Genomic DNA, 17,500 nt, shown 5'->3' with positions numbered 1-17,500 from the left:
GGCACAGATAATCCCAGAGAAATCCACATTACATTGTTAAGTACGTCACAGAATTATGCACCCTGCACCCCCCACCCCCGCCTTCGCCCAAAAAGACTCCAGGAAATTGTAAAATCTTTCCTCCGGTTTTCCCCCCCCCCCATTCAATCATCATTATATTTGGGTAAATATGATGTTCAAAAGGTGTATTTCAGGGATAATTAACACGGTCTGTAAATACAGAAAGCAGAGAGCCCTGCCTGAAACAACATTTGCAAAAGTTGGGTGCAGTGTGTCACCATAGCAACCGTAGAGAATGGAGAGCCAGCATTGGAGGAGTCCCACTGAAGACTGGGACTCATATCGGGCGACCTTGTGGGGGCGACCTTGGGGGCGTGACCTTGGGTAGGCGACCTTCAGTAGTGACCTTGGGGTGCGACCTTGAGTGGCGACCTTGGGGTGTGACCTTGCCCACACTGTAGCAGCCCCCAGGGACCGTAGTCAGGTCTGTTAATGTCTTGAAGATGGCCGACGCGCACAGCGTGGGCGAACGGCATTGGACGTCGCCGTGTGCCGTCAGTCTGGATAACCAGGTGAAAATGGCTTCTCTTCCTTCTTAGAGCATCGATCTCCTGGGCGGGTCTCTGGGACGAAGGTGCAGGACCACAGCTCCCCCACGGAGGGTCAACAGAGGCCAGATTATCCATGGCTTCAGGCCTCCTCTCGGGGGATATTCAGAAGCGCGGCGTCTCCCCAGCGCGGAGCTCTTATCCGAGATTACCGTAAATCAAACCGAGGCGCCGTCCAATCAGTCAGGCTGCAGCTTGGCCACGCCCCCCCCCGGGGGTCTCCCAGCCTGCCCGCGCCGAGATTCATGGGATTGATGGAGTGCTCACATATTCGTTATTTCCACACGTTACATTTGACATGCAGTTTTGACTGAATCAGCAGATCGTATGCGGGTTTGGATCATAGACTGTATGAAAAATACGGACCGAGTCACTCAGACATCACCCACTGACTTTCCACGGGTTGGGATGCACTCTGGGCTTTTACTAACCTGTGTTTAATGTCTGAATTGCGCCCCTGTACGGTAATTCCAAAGGATACTTGGGGTACAGAACCTTGGGATGTGTTCTGCACTACCGGCGGCCTGTAGCGTAGTGGTTAAGGTGCGTGACTGGGACCCGCAAGGTCGGCGGTTCGATCTAGGGAGCATTGTCTCCTGCTTAGTCTAATCAACTGTACATCTTGCACATTTTAAACTGTGATAATCTCTTTTTTTTTGTTGTCTGTCTTTGCTATTGTGCAAAAAATAAATAAATAAATAAAAATAAAATAAATAAATCAACTGTACATCGCTTTGGGTAAAAGCGTCAGCCAAAGGCCTTTAATGTAATGTAATGTATTAATTTTGAACGAGAGAAAACGATGTTTTCCCGGTCTGTGCGGACGTGTTGTGTGCAGGTGTGTGTCATGCCGGGGGAGTCCAGGAGGGCCGGCTGCTTCACGTGCTGTGCTCCGCACACCTGCCCTGCTCTGGCTGCTGTTGACTGTCAAACAGGGCGCATTGATTTTCCCCTCCGGCAGATACCCCGGCTCTAGCCTGCGCTTCGTGGACTCTGCCTACTCTTTTCCAAATGTCAGCGTGGGGCAAACATTCCCCCGAGACGCTCGCTGTGTAAATAGCACCTCCTGACTAAACGCCGTTAATTTGATCTATTGCATTCTGGCTGTAATGGCTTCAGACGTGTGGTGGGCTGCTCTGCTGTAGGAGCCGTTGATAACCCGCTGTTCACACGAGTGGAAAGATTTGAATTCTAAAGAGCAACTTGGGTTATACTCCCAATATTATTTTTTTTGAGAGCGTCTCCTTGGAACGTGAAATTCATTTTGGAATTTTCTCTGAAAAGAATTTGCGGTTAAATCTGGGGGTGACGCGACGTGTGGGATTTGGAGTCCTAACCCTGCCCTAAACCTCTGGTCCTGCCTGATAAACGCTGAGTGTTTTTATTCCGTACCGCGGTGCAGGGTGTTCTACACGCCGGAGCAGATGGATTTACTGTCCTCTTCCACTCCGTCTCTCTCCCTCTCCATCATCCGTTTGTTTCACTTCCCCGGCGTGTTTGGGGTCGTGCGCGCGCGTGCGTCAGTGGGCTGAGTGTCTCTCCTGCGCCCGCCCTGATAAAGCTGGAGCACGGCTCCGTGTCAGCTCAGAGCTGGGCCCTGTGTGTGTGTGCTGGGCCCTGTGTGTGTGTTGGGCCCTGTGTGTGTGCGCTGGGCCCTGTGTGTGTGTTGGGCCCTGTGTGTGTGCGCTGGGCCCTGTGTGTGTGCGCTGGGCCCTGTGTGTGCGCTGGGCCCTGTGTGTGTGTGCGCTGGGCCCTGTGTGTGTGCGCTGGGCCCTGTGTGTGCGCTGGGCCCTGTGTGTGTGCGCTGGGCCCTGTGTGTGCGCTGGGCCCTGTGTGTGTGTGCGCTGGGCCCTGTGTGTGTGCGCTGGGCCCTGTGTGTGTGCGCTGGGCCCTGTGTGTGTGTGTTGGGCCCTGTGTGTGTGTGCTGGGCCCTGTGTGTGTGTTGGGCCCTGTGTGTGTGTGTGCTGGGCCCTGTGTGTGTGCGCTGGGCTGGGGCAGAGGCCACGGCCCGCCCGCTTATCTGAGGCTAACGCATCGGCTCTTTCACAAGAAACGACTCGCGGTCCAGCCTTAGCGCAACACGCTAACTACACGCACCCTCGCCCACTCTTGCATGATTTGGGCGTGATGTGAAACGCATATACGGGTATATAAATATGTAAAAATAGCGGTAAAAACATGCAGCAGTTGGAGTTCATGGCTCCAGGTATTGAGTGCTTTGGTTGGCCCTCAGATGCCTCCTGATTCCTGGATTATAGAGAATTGTGAATTTAAATGAATGTGCAGCCAGCTCATTGGCCTCCAGCGCTCTGCCCCCATCAGCATCACGAGTAGATGGTGTTGACTCTCCTCATGCTGGTGTCGTGGTGGAGCTGGCTTGTGTTGTGTGCTTTTGAGTGGTGAAGAAATGCCACATTAACCATGAAGAAAGTGCTGTACTGCAGGGGAGAAATAGAAGCTTCCAGAATTAAATTCTCATTCCACCTTTAGTGTTCACTGCTCGGAAATGGCATGCTTGTTTAAAGTCATGTCGGCCTTCGTCTTAAGGTTGTATGTTCTTGGTGCTGGACCAGCTGGTGACATGAAAGGAATGGTAACTCACGTGATGTTTCTGGTTTTTGGTGTGAGACACTCTTCCATCCAGGCAATGTGCGTCAAGATTGTTTCTCTCTTTTTCCCTGAATGGTGCTCTTTGCATCTCGTAACACAACGACAGTGGGAGTCGATCTTTGATGTTCTGGAACGTGTATATGACCCTTCACAAGCAGTGCATGCACTGAACAGTACGTCAGTATAATGTGTCTTGGTCAGCTCGGTCCGGGGGGCTGCAGGTGTCTGTGGCAGGTGTGGGATGTGTGCTTGTGTGTCTGCGTATCCGCGCGGGAGAAGAGCAGAGCCGCGCGGGAGAAGAGCAGAGCCGCGCGGGAGAAGAGCAGAGCCGCGCGGGGCTCTGGCGTGCGGCCCGGTCCGTGTGACACGCTGCGGGAGCCGCGGCGTGCAGCTCAGCGGCTGACAGCCCGCCGTAATCACGGGGTAATTAACGCTGAAGGACGGCCCGTCTGCCAAGCTTGATTAACGGCAGTCAGAAACGCGCCGCCTGTTCGCTGAGATTCGCCCGCTCGTCTTATTGCCCATGCAAATCTCTCCCGTCACTCAAGAGCATCACTCAGGCTGCAGTGCTGCCGGGCGGGGCGGGGCGGGGGGGGGGCGGGGGGGGGGGGGTCCTCGCACTGGGACCAGGTCAGAGGTGAAGGGTGTGGCCAGGCAGAAGCTGAGCGCTGGTCATTAACGCGCTCCTGGCCGGGGGCCTGGGATGAGAGCTGGTGTCCGTGCGTGCGGCGGCTCCAGGGTTCGACCACACGCACCGCTGCCACGCCTACTGTTGTGTCCCTCTCCACGGGCGGGAGTCCTGTCCAATCGGCCGCTCCACGGGCACAATTGCCGATATGTACCGATTAACATAATGTGCAGTGAGACATCACTCCTGGGGCTGTGTAAACATGACATCAGCCAAACCCCAGCTTCCCCATCTCCACCACAGGAGCCTTCAGACACAACCCGCACCGCGCCCTGCCCCGTTCTTCAAGCTGTGCTCTTAGTCTCCTTCTTTCACCCTCTCTCTGTCTCTCTGTCTCTCTGTCTCTCTGTCTCTCCGTCTCTCTGTCTCTCTGTCTCTCTGTCTCTCCGTCTCTCTCTGTCTCTCTCTGTCTCTCTCTGTCTCTTTCTGTCTCTCTGTCTATCTGTCTCTGTCTCTGTCTCTGTCTCTCTCTGTCTCTCTCTGTCTCTTTCTGTCTCTCTGTCTCTCTGTCTCTCTGTCTCTGTCTCTCTCTGTCTCTCTGTCTCTCTCTCTGTCTCTCTGTCTCTCTCTCTCTCTCTCTGTCTCTCTGTCTCTCTCTCTGCCTCTCTGTCTCTCTCTCTGTCTCTCTGTCTCTCTCTCTGTCTCTCCGTCTCTCCGTCTCTTGATCTCCTGCTTTCTCTCTCACCTTCTCTCATGTGTGTGTGCGTGTGTGTGTGCGTGTGTATATGTGTGTGTGTGCGCGTGTGTGCGTGCGTGTGTGTGCGTGTGCTCGTGTGTGTGTGTGTGTGAGTGTGCTTGTGTGTGTGTGTGTGTGAAAACAATCAAGGCTGTAGGATTCCTTTTGTAACGACAGGGAATATATCCAAGCTTTTGTAGAGTGTTTCCTGTCAGGCAATGCTGGGGAGGTGCATGTGTGCTCCTCTTGGAGCGGCTGTGTGTCTCCTCCTCATCCCCAAACGGGAGGTGCTGGCCAGGCTGACAGTGCAAGCTAAAGTTCAAAGGTCAGAGGTCAGCTGTGAGCTTCACTGGGGCAGCCTTGCGGGTGTTGGGCTTCATATCCCTGTGAGTGAAACTTAATGAGGCGTCGACTCATCCAAGTCCACTCCACACATCACAAAATGTCTCCTGTCCACTGTAAATCAAAACCACATTATCCTGGCAAGACGCTAAAAACCAGTAATGAGAAATTATTTATGGTCATTTATTCATAAATCAGTTGAAGTGACAGTGTCACCGTGAAGCTGGAGGAAGGCGAAGCTGTGTATCCCCTGCACCCTCAGAAATAAAGGCACAGAAAGTGCCAGATAATGAAGGTGCAAATGCGTGTCGCTGGGGCAGTACGCTATCGGTGCATAAAATTGTACCCCTAGCCAGCAATATATAATTAATTTTTACCTTTTTCTGCTTTGCAAGCTCTCATTGTACTCAAATAGAACATTACTGTACTCTGAGGGTACATTAGTGTTTCTTGTAGAAGAAAAATGTACTTCACCCAGTCCCCCTCCACCCAGTCCCCCTCCACCCAGACCCCCTCCACCCAGTGCCCCTCCACCCAGACCCCCTCCACCCAGACCCCCTCCACCCAGTGCCCCTCCACCCAGACCCCCTCCATTCAGACCCCCTCCACCCAGTGCCCCTCCACCCAGTTCCCCTCCACCCAGTCCCCCTCCACCCCGCCCCCCTCCACCCAGTGCCCCTCCACCCAGACCCCCTCCACCCAGTGCCCCTCCACCCAGTGCCCCTCCACCCAGACCCCCTCCACCCAGTGCCCCTCCACCCCGCCCCCCTCCACCCAGTGCCCCTCCTCAGTGCCCTCAGAATGTCCCCGGAAAGAGCCGGCTTCCCTCTCCGTCCCCCCTACCTTCCCCAACTCCTTCCCAATTCTTCCCCTGCCTCCATAGTTTCCATGGCAACCTGCTCAAACTTAACCGCAGTCAGGTTGCTGGGTGGCAGACGGAGCCGGTCGGGCCCCTAAACGCGCCGTTCTTTCCGTGACTCCCCGAAATGTGCAGGGGCGGCGGCGTCGGCGTCTCCGTGGTTACGGCCCGGCCCCCCCCCCCCCGGCGCTCTGGGTGTTCTGCTGTGAGGTGAGTCGGGGGGGCGGCGTTCTGCTGCTTTGATTCGGCGCCCGGCGTTGGGCGTTGGGCGTTGGGCGTTGGGCGTTGGGTGTTGGGCGTGCGTGTCGGGCACTTTAGGATCAGTCCTGGAGCACTGTGCTCTCCTGCGCTGCTTCAGTGCGGCTGCTTAAAGGAGCAGTGTGTGTGCCGATCAGATGCTGCTGCAGGAAGAGAGGGATTCAGATGACTGGGGTCGTCAGGCATGGCTGTGTGTTTCAGCGGCAAGCATGGAGCGTGCTGCTGACGGTAGCATGCAGCATGCATTTGACTGTAGCATGCAGCGTGCATTTGACTGTAGTATGCAGCGTGCATTTGACTGTAGCATGCAGCGTGCATTTGACTGTAGCATGCAGCGTGCATTTGACTGTAGCATGCAGCAGGCATTTGACAGTAGCATGCAGCATGCATTTGACTGTAGTATGCAGCGTGCATTTGACTGTAGCATGCAGCGTGCATTTGACTGTAGTATGCAGCGTGCATTTGACAGTAGCATGCATTTGTGTGTAGCATGCAGTCCATGCCAGTCCTCTCCCTCAGGAGCGGTGGAGAGGTGTGCAGGCTGCAGGTTGGAAGTGTGTTGCTGGGTGGCCCTGGTCTGCACCGGGGGAAACACCTGTACGATCCAGGAGAGAAGGCTATGTAGGCACTTGAATGGTTCTAGCTGGGGTGGGAGACGGTGCTTGCTTGGATGCACTCTGTTGTGATTACCGTCCTCTCGGGCGCTCACGGAATCTTCACTGGAGCGGAGTTCTGCAGTGAACGCAGCTGTGAGGAGCCGCAGGGGGGGCGGAGTGACATCATCACCGTGATGTCAGAGGAGCGTGATGGGCAGTGCAGCTGATGCCAGGGGCGGGTGGGTGGGAGGGGTGCTGGGTGTGATTATTCGGGGCTGACAGGTGCTGGGTGTGATTATTCAGGGCTGAGAGGTGCTGGGTGTGATTATTCAGGGCTGAGAGGTGCTGGGTGTGATTAATCGGGTCTAAGAGGTGCTGGGTGTGATTATTCAGGGCTGAGAGGTGCTGGGTGTGATTATTCAGGGCTGAGAGGTGCTGGGTGTGATTAATCGGGTCTAAGAGGTGCTGGGTGTGATTAATCGGGTCTAAGAGGTGCTGGGTGTGATTATTCAGGGCTGAGAGGTGCTGGGTGTGATTATTCAGGGCTGAGAGGTGCTGGGTATGATTAATCGGGTCTAAGAGGTGCTGGGTGTGATTATTCAGGGCTGAGAGGTGCTGGGTGTGATTAATCGGGTCTAAGAGGTGCTGGGTGTGATTATTCAGGGCTGAGAGGTGCTGGGTGTGATTATTCAGGGCTGAGAGGTGCTGGGTATGATTAATCGGGTCTAAGAGGTGCTGGGTGTGATTATTCAGGGCTGAGAGGTGCTGGGTGTGATTATTCAGGGCTGAGAGGTGCTGGGTATGATTAATCGGGTCTAAGAGGTGCTGGGTGTGATTATTCAGGGTTGAGAGGTGCTGGGTGTGATTATTCAGGGCTGAGAGGTGCTGGGTGTGATTAATCGGGTCTAAGAGGTGCTGGGTGTGATTATTCAGGGCTGAGAGGTGTTGGGTGTGATTATTCAGGGCTGAGAGGTGCTGGGTGTGATTAATCGGGGCTGTGAGGTGCTGGGTGTGATTAATTGGGGCTGAGAGGTGCTGGGTGTGATTAATCGGGGCTGAACGGGGCAGGGCACGGTGCTGGGTGTGTCTGAAGGCTCACGAGGGGAGATGGGGTATCTGGGGTATGGCTGATGCCATGTTTACACAGCCCCAGGAGTGATGTCACAATGCACATCATGCTAATTAGTACAGATGTTTATTTGATGTGGGTTCAAGGTGTTGCAGTGGCCCCCATTCGGTTTAATGCGTAATGATCAAGTGGTGAGACCACACTGGCTTCGTGACGAGACAGGCGACAGGATAATTGTGAGTGTGTGTGTGTGTGAGTGTGAGTGTGAGTGTGTGTGTGTGTGTGTGTGTGTGTGTCTGTGTGTGTATAGTGTGTGTGTGAGTGTGTGAGTGTGTGTGTCTGTGTGTGTGTATAGTGTGTGTGTGAGTGTGAGTGTGTGTGTGTGTGTGTGTGTGTCTGTGTGTGTGTATAGTGTGTGTGTGAGTGTGAGTGTGAGTGTGAGTGTGTGTGTGTGTAGTAGTCTCTTTTCTTCAGCAGACAGTTGCAGTCTCAGCTCATCCATCGTGTCCTGGTGCTGGACATCGGTTACATGGCCTCATATACGTGGCACCTCAGATCTGGGTTTAAGAGCAGCGTCCTTATCTGGAGACATGTTTGACATTCACATTTGTTGCAACAATAGCAGACTGGGCCCGGCAGGATAAACTCTTCAATATGTCTCCAATACATAAGCACAACCCGCTCATTGGTACGGGTAGAAGCATCAGTATGAGGGCAAGATGCCTGCCCTCCACTTAAACCCGTTAATAAGATGATAAACCCAGCTGTTCACGTTTAGATTTCAGAGTGGGTATCACCCGCTAAGAGCTTTGCCAAACCCTCTGATCCATCCGTGAACACGCTCACGGCAGCCCCGTGATAAATAAAATAAACCCCCCAGCCGTAGAAAACGGACTCCGGCGTCACGATCTAACGGGTCAGTTGTGAGCTTGTGACTGCGAGCTGAGCTGTGTGTTTAGGAGTCTCATAATTACAGGAATTGCTTGTGGCGTGATAATCAACTTGATGGCTGATTGCTGGAGCTTTAAAGCGCCTCTTTTCTGTGCGTTAATGGCTGTAATCAGCGATCATCGCCGCATAACTCCGTCGTGTTGAAGAAACAAATCACCCGTGTTTTGCTCCTTGTCGCCCTGTCAATCACTGGCGGATTACAGTTGCGTGGATTCACAGATTTTTGTTTGTATTGTAAAATTTCCTCTTGACACAGGATCTGCATCTGAGCGCTGGCACACAGGGTTGTGTGTGCGCTGGTCTGTCTGTCTGTGAGAGAGAGTGAACACAAACACCATCAGGGCAGCAATAACAGAGAGCTTTGGTTATTATTCTTTTGGTTTTACACGTGAAAACACCTGACAGAACTTGTTACGCGCGTTCCAACACTTTTTTCCCCACTACTGATCTCACTGACTTAAACACCTTGTATCTTTTTTTTTGCGTTTCTGAATTACACTCAAGTTCATCGATAAACCTTAAACCTTAAGCCCAGAACCTCTCAGCCCCGAATAATCACGCCCAGCACCTCTCAGCCCCGAATAATCACACCCAGCACCTCTCAGCCCCGAATAATCACACCCAGCACCTCTCAGCCCCGAATAATCATACCCAGCACCTCTCAGCCCCGAATAATCACACCCAGCACCTCTCAGCCCCGAATAATCACGCCCAGCACCTCTCAGCCCCGAATAATCACACCCAGCACCTCTCAGCCCCGAATAATCACACCCAGCACCTCTCAGCCCCGAATAATCACGCCCAGCACCTCTCAGCCCCGAATAATCACACCCAGCACCTCTCAGCCCCGAATAATCACGCCCAGCACCTCTCAGCCCCGAATAATCACGCCCAGCACCTCTCAGCCCCGAATAATCACACCCAGCACCTCTCAGCCCCGAATAATCACGCCCAGCACCTCTCAGCCCCGAATAATCACGCCCAGCCTCTTACCCGTGTGTCCTCTCCCTCCGTTGTCCTTCCCTTGGGTTGGGCTGTGGCGGTGAGCTCACGGCCGGGTGAGTGAGAGGTCGGTGCTGCTCCATCGCCCCCCTCCCAGCACAGACCTCTCCCAGGAGAGGAGCGGGGGGGAACACACGGGAGGTGTCCTCCCCACAGGCACTCCGCCCAGCCGGGGCCACGGGGCCTCTCCCCTCCCGTCAGCGAAGCAGCGCCGGGAAAGATAAACACTGTACCTGCTTCAGGAGGCCCCCGCTCATGCATTAAAAATATGGAGCGTCCCACTCGATAATTGCGTGCGATTAATCATCAGGGGTACGCCATCAGTTACCAGGTTAATTATCCTTTTAGCACTTTATAAATGTAATATCCATGGAGAAACACCAGGGTGATTAATCTCAACTAATGTGTTAATAAGATGCCTTGGACGAGTGTTGTGCAGAAGGGCTTTCTCTGTGTGCGGTGTGTGTAGGGGTGCCTCGTGGAATGCGCAGAACGGTAGATTAATGATCTGCTCTTTCTGTTTCTTTTCAGGAACAAGAGGAAAAGCACCGCAGAATTTTAAATCTCCTCCCGTCTTAATAAGGTATGGAGATTAGTTTTGCCGTTAATTTAATTCGGTCGACAATGCACATTCCTCCAAAAAAATTGCTAATGTGGTTTTTGGGAGCTGCTAATTGGGCTTTTTAAATGTTTCTGCTTGTAAACAAAAGTATGTTTTTGTGTGTGTCTGTGTGTGTGTGTGTGTGTGTACACTTGCTTTGCTTGCATGCGTGCGGTGTGTTGATTATGTTCATACCTAAAGTGCAGGCCATCCTACACACTGCCTGCACCGTTCTGCCCTCTTGTGTGTCAGTCTGTGTGTCTGTGTGTCTGTCAGTCGATGGAGAAGATGTTTCCTATACCCATAATGTTTCTTGCTGGAGCAATTGAGATGCAACAGTTTATACTGCCTAATTGTTTGATAGATCCTACTGGCATACATCCTGCTACTCGTATGGACTTCAGAATGAAACTGAAATATATTTGGGCCTTTTATAATGTGCTTTGTAAATGTCAGTGTGTGTGTGTGTGTGTGCGTGCGTGCGAGTGTGTGTGTGTGCGCGTGTGCGTGTGCGTGCGTGCGTGTGTGTGTGTGTGTGTGTGTGTGTGTGCTTGCGTGCATGCGTGCGTGCATGTGTGTGTGCTTGCGTGCGTGCGTGTATGTGCTTGCGTGCGTGTGTGCGTGCGCGTGCGTGTGTGTGTGTGTGTGTGCGTGCGTGCGTGCGAGTGTGTGTGTGTGTGTGTGTGTGTGTGCTTGCGTGCATGCGTGCGTGCATGTGTGTGTGCTTGCGTGCGTGTGTGTGTGCGTGCGTGCGTGCGTGTGTGTGCGTGTAATATAACCCTCTTGTCTACATCCCGAAAGCGCAGACCGTCCCTCGCCCCGCTCTCTGCCCTCTCACCCCTGGCCCCCAGGGAACGCGCTTCCTTGGAATTCCTGCTCTTATTGTTCCAGTGTCCCTCCGCCTCCCTGGCCCTGGAAAACAGGAAGGCTTCTCCCACGCGTGTCCCTGTTATTCCAGCACCAGAAAGGGCTCCGTGACTCACTGTGCTGGGTGGTGCCGCCGTATTACAAAGAGCCCCGAGCCGCTATAGACTCTCCGGGTGCTATTTTCAGTGCGGGTCACGCGCCAAATTAGCATCCGGTCCCTGGGCGGTCCATTCAAGTCAACTTGCCATTATATAATTGTGCATGACCACATGTGTAGCGTAGCTCAATAAAGTGCCATTTTAACTGTCTGGGCAGGGTCGATACGCTGACCGAAACCAATGCTAACGCTCCAGACACTCTTGACCACGGGTGGGCTATTCCTAGAGGGCCGGCGTGTGTTTTTGTTTCCACCGATTACTCTGGCTAAATTAGAATATTGGCCGTGTACACCAGCACTAGTTCACTCAGATTAGATCACCGTAAAACCATATCATACAGGGACACAAGGACAGTCTTTGACTGGCATTCATGCCTTCATCAAGAAATGTAGCTAAAATGTCCGATGGCATAAATGCTAGAGCCAATTCAGTAATTAAAGCCAGCAGTTGGCATGAAAACCAGAAAGAGAGACGGCCCTCGTTGCCCACCTCTGCTCTTTACAGACACCCCGAGACCCCCCCACGACATCCACCAAGTGCTGTTGCTGGGCTTGTGTGTCTGGCTGTTAACGTTTGCCTGAGAACCACTGCAGTGCAGCTGCTGGGGCTGTGCCGGTAGCTTCGACGCACGAGTACAGGGCATGGAAGGTATCTGTGCATCCAGATATGGACTGTGTATAAAAGCCAAGCGCAGCGTCTGTGATTCAGTCGTTTGAGAAGTCAACACTCATTTCAGTCCGGACTGCTTTCTCGTTTAGATTACGTACACGACGAATAGCCAGAGTAATTCCGCTGCATTGGCTTCCCGCTGCATGGATCTGCTGTGGGTACTTGTGTACGCACCGGCATGCACCGCCGAATGGACCAGGAGCACGATGCGTTTTCCCTAAAACGGTGTGAGCAGTCCCGCTCTGACACGCCTCACGGTTTCCTCTGGAGCGGGGCCTGCTGTCAGCCTGTCAGCCTGTCAGCACAGACACCTGCCCAAGCACTGGCGGATGCTCTCCACCTGTCACTTTCTCAAGATCTGGGCTTTTTTATTTTCTTCTGAAGATTATTCAGACCCCGGAGCTGTCCCAGCGCCTTTAACAGTCTGCTGTACTGAGCACGTGCGAATTAACACACTGCTCTGCTGAATACCTTCTCCCGTCGTCTTTCAACACTTTGCTGTGGCTTTTTTTGGCGATTGTATCGTAGACGTCTGTTTCTTCATTAGATCCTCATTCTGTACGCATGTTCAGTTAGCGCGGTGGTAACCAGCTCTGTTCCTGGAGATGTGCCGTCCTGTCGGTTTTGACTCCAACCCTGACAAAGTTCGACGGCTGGAGGTCTCGTTGAGTTGCTAAGTGGTACGGTCACGTGTGCCGACCGTTTTCATTCGGGTTGACATGAAAACCGGGAGGATTGGTGATCTCCAGGAGCAGGGTTGGTAACTAACTAATTTTGCGTATGTTTTTTTTCGAGAGTGACTCATGGTGCAGTGAAAGGGAACATGAGTTTTCTGTCCAGCCTGGTTAACAGCACTCCCAGCCCAGTGAATGTACGTGTGTATACGTGGGTATGAAATCTAGTTTTTTCTTCAACGTGTGTGTATACAATTTGACCTTGGAGTGAATTTTCTTCTCAAACCCATGGTGCCAAGCTCAGGCTAGTCACGATCGGTAGATTAGCCTACATTACAATGCGTCAAAACATTCAGCCAATCAGGTGGCTCCCACACACTCTTCGCATAATGTGACGTGGAGGGAGGGTGTTGGGTGGCTGTAGCCAATAGCAAGCCTGTGATGAGTTTAACGACCAATCACAAGAGCCGGCAGACGAGACCTTGCCTTCCACACACCTTTTATTCCACCTCTTGTGACTGAAGTGAAACTGTGGGGAAGTTCGTATTGTTGATGACAGTAAGTGGCTCAGCGGACGCGGAGCTAAGCCGCGCATGAAGCCCGCTGCAGAAGCCGGGCTTTCGGCTGAGATTAGCGGTATTCTTTGGGCTGAGATTAGCGGTATTCTGCGGGAGGAAAAAAATCTTCTTAGAGGGGAGAGCCAGCCCGGCGAGCAGGAGATTACGTGCGTCACTCAAACGGAGACGTGCCCTTTTTAAGCTCTTAATTTCTCACTTTGGGGAGAGGACACTGGACTCGCTCTCTCTCAAAGGTGTGTCGCTGTTGAATTTCGCGATCACTTACCCGGGGCGAGATACTGACTTTTTTAATTCCTTGGCTGCGGTGGCTGGTGTATCTCAAAACTCCAGACTGCAAGAGGCTAAGAATACAACGAGACCTCCGAATGGTGCGGGGTGAAGTCATCTTCCCCCGTCAGTTCAGCATGCAAGCTCTCTTAATATTCTTAAAGCCAACCAAAAAATATATTTTCTCTCACTCTTATTACTCTTGGCTTGTTGATATTATAAAGGTATGCTTCTGTTGATGTGATGCAGTTACCCCATCATTATGCATTGCCTTCACAGTCCTATGTTTTTATATGTACAGTGTGTTGAAGCTTCTGTGAAATGCACTTTAAATTACTTGACAAATGGGTACCTGCCGGTCGAGCAGACGAACGTACCCACCGCAGATACAATTAAGCAGCTTTTGTCCGGTGGCTTGATTTCATACCCTGCTAACGTCACTAACGTGCTGTCACTACCAGGTCACTGATTGGAAGGGCATAAAAAAAAAGAAAAAAAAAATCCAGACTTTTTTGACAACTTTGGTGAAATTGTTTTGTGAAACTTTTATTCATTTACTGAGCGATGACTGCCTCAGAGAAGGGATCGATCAGCCAGACCCTGCGGGGACCTTCTGTGGAGAAAATGTCAGACAACCGTGACGGTCTGTCACAGTACGACACGCAGAAGTGTCACCACCCCCCCCCCCCCCCCAGACTTGAGTCCGGCGTTTTTATTGGCAGATGTTTATCATGGGCTCTGTCATTTTGTTCAGCGCTGTTTAATTAGCGTCTGCTTTGTCGGAAAGTTCAGTGTGTAAGACTCAGATCCGGCGGATCCGTCTCAGGGGAGACGCGACGCTGAGTGCTTTTCGCCGATGCCGTCTCGGACAGGCGAGCTCCACTGGCAGCTCTGGGCTGGCAAAACGCTCGCGTCCAACTTTCAGAAGCATGTGGGAGAGCCGGCCTATCAGCTGCCCGTATTTAAAACCACAATCAGCAAGATGCCTGAATGGTGGTGAGAATTACGTTATTGGCATTGGGCAGACGCTCTTATCCAGAGTGACATACAGTTGATTAGACTAAAGAGGAGACAATCCTCCCCTGGAGCGATGCAGGGTTAAGGGCCTTGCTCAAGGGCCCAACGGCTGTGCGGATCTTATTGTGGCTACACCGGGATTTGAACCACCGACCTTGTGTGTCCCAGTCATTTACCCTAACCACGACGCTACAGGCCGCCCCTAGAAGGGAGACGGAGTTGAGCGCGGTGAGACTGAAGACGGCGGCCACCCTGCACTCCTGCTCCGCTGCTCCTGGTTGTGAAGTGGCACTCGCTCCGCGACTGTAAATGTCATTTTGAGTAACTGCCAATTTATTATTCCCGCGGCGCACACCGCTGAGAGGCGAGAGGCACTCGTGTTTCTCCTCTCCCGCTGGATACTCATCTGAACGGGAGATTTGCCACTTCACTATTTTGCGTGGTTGAAGTTTTTATTTAAATTTTTTTTTTTTTAAACCCACCTACTGAAGAACATGTCAGCCTGTAATGAGATGTAGTATCTGGACGGGTCTGTGTCCTGTCGCTGGGCAGATTTGCGTCCATGTGAACGGTGTGTGGGATTATCTGCATGTGCATAGAGAGGGCTCATCTGCATGCGCGGGATGAAGATAACCTGTGCTCCTGCCTCAGTCTTAAAGCACCCCTGATATTGATCTGAATGACAGTGCGGGCCACAGGCACTGCAGTGGCGATATTGTTTTACTGCGTGGAATACCAAACGGAGCATTAATGCGCTGAGAACAGGCCCTGCCGGTCCTGACGGCGGACTCACGCCCGTAACCTGCGTCTCACGCTAACGTTTGTGTGTGAGACGGGCGGCACCAGAGCCAGGACCCCACTCAATAACGCTGCTAATGCTAAACCCGCTAAAACAAAACGCTGTGTGGCGGTCGGAACGGGGGGCCCGATGACTGTCCACTTTCTCTTAAAGCTGCAGGAAACGCTCCAGAGAGGAAGCTAAGACCGCTCGGTTGTGGTTGAACACGGCGCCTTGGTCCGGAGTAAAACCCACGAGCTCTCCGGACCCCAGCAGCACCGGTGCGACGACGCTGCGCTCTGATTGGGCAGAATAAAGGAACGTGCGGCTGTTGCCGTTGACAGTTTGTCACGGGGGTGGGGGGGCCGTCGCTCGGCTGGGTGGCTCGGGGGGGGGTGTGCAGAAGCCCCTCTGCTAGCCCCCCCCCCGGGCCAGCACCTGATGAGAGAGCAGCACCCTGGAGCTTTCACACCCGGAAATGAAGTGCAGAGAAGGGTGCAAATCCTCATCGCTGGGGCGGTGCCCTGTTGGTCTGGGATCATCGTTTTCCCCATCTTCCCTTCACCTGGGAGTCAGGTGTGTTCACCATCAGGTGTGAAGACAGTCCGGCCAATCAGCCGCGCTAACTGTTCAGCTAATAACCCGGGAGGAAAGAGAACCAGGGCTGTCTTTGACTGCACCCCTAGCCAGCAATATATAATTCATGTGTACCTTTTTTTGTTTGGAAAATGTACTCATTTGTAACCAATGTGAACATTGCTCTACTTTCATGTGGGTTCATTTGATATGATATTTGAACAAAAATGTACCTCCACTGTCCCTATTTCTGAGGTGTATTTCAGGCTCTCTGTGGAACCCGTGAAGGTATCTGATCTGGAGTGGACTGACTGTCCCAGAGAAAACGAACGTCTCCCTGTCCGCTCTGTTAAAACTGTACAGACTCCGGAGGGAGGCGGGGGCCGTGTCTATATTTAGGCTTCATTGTTTGTTGCTCGTTCTCCAAACTGCGGCACTGCCCCCCCCCTCCCATCTCCGTTTCCAAACTCTCATTAATGAAATTTCGATTCTGACCGCGGCAGCGCTCTGATGTGTGAGAGAGACTCCACTCTGCCGGGGTACGCCGTGAATAATTCATGGGCTGGCGGATTTTATTTATTTATTTTTTAAACAGCGTGGAGAATGAATGGTGGTGGATGCTTATTGGCCAAAAAAAGAAATAAAGCAAAGCCCTCACTTTTCACTTGAGCGGTAAGTGGAAAGCCAGCGTCTCTGGGCATGGTTTAGGCAGGCAGCAACAGGGCAGGAGGGTGGTACCGGACTGAAGAGTCTGTTCACCTCTCTCCCCTCCTCTCCCCGCGCTGTGATCCACGGCTTCAAACGGAGGCTCCAGGCTGCTCGTTGTGGAACTGTGGGTCAAATTTAAAAGCCAAAGGTGCCCACCTTGATTGAGAGCAAAGATAAGCAACTTCAGCTAAATATGAATGGAATTTTTGCTATAAAGTGCGTGTGTGTGTGTATAGACACTGCATGTGTTTGCATGCGTGTGTGTAGTTTGAGACCGCCTCATCCTTGCAGTGTTCATCAGGAACAGCCAAATCGAGCTTGGTAGTGGGGCAGGGTGAAAAACCCTGACTGTGGAATGACTCCTAATGCCAAGCTTCTGATGCATTCTCATGCCACAGCTTTTCAGTGCATGACCTGCAGTAGCTTCACAGGTTGGCACAGTGGTGATTGTGTGTTGCGTGTGCTTGGCACAGTAACTGCTGTGTGTGTGTGTGTGTTACTTGTGTTTGGCACAGGTACTGCTGTGTGTGTCTGTGTGTTACCTGTCTTTGGCACAGTTACTGCTGTGTGTGTGTGGGTTACCTGTAACGGCTGTGTGTGTGGGTTACCTGTAACGGCTGTGTGTGTGGGTTACCTGTAACGGCTGTGTGTGTGTGGGTTACCTGTAACGGCTGTGTGTGTGTTACCTGTGTGGAATGAATGCGCTCCCCAGCCCTCTGGGCCCTGGCTTAGCCTCCACCCGCTGCCCTCCTGAGCCAGCGTTAGCATTAGCATGCGGCTTTATTAATAGCGGTGTGCTGCGTGTGAGGGCAGATGGCCAGGCCCTGATCCTATTAGCCGTATTGATGTAGAGAGGCGCTTTACCTGCGAGGCTGTCTTCTGTTTTCACAAGACCCGTTTGCACTTTCCCCATACGGAACTGGCCCAGGGAGGTATGTGATCTGTGCC

The 17,500-nt window shown here is 52.7% G+C and overlaps 1 protein-coding gene across 1 annotated transcript in view; it reads left to right on the top strand.

Annotated features, from left to right (window-relative positions):
- Positions 1-17,500, top strand: part of LOC133118947 (SH3 and multiple ankyrin repeat domains protein 3-like) — a 203,370-nt gene that overhangs the window by 8,788 nt on the left and 177,082 nt on the right. The window contains exon 2 of the mRNA XM_061229258.1: positions 10,191-10,242. The gene's annotated coding sequence lies outside the window, so the exon portion shown is untranslated. The remainder of the gene's footprint in view (positions 1-10,190; positions 10,243-17,500) is intronic.

The sequence above is a fragment of the Conger conger genome, chromosome 19 (assembly GCF_963514075.1).
Source record: "Conger conger chromosome 19, fConCon1.1, whole genome shotgun sequence".
Lineage (NCBI taxonomy): Eukaryota > Metazoa > Chordata > Actinopteri > Anguilliformes > Congridae > Conger > Conger conger.
This window is presented reverse-complemented; position numbering and strand designations above follow the sequence as displayed.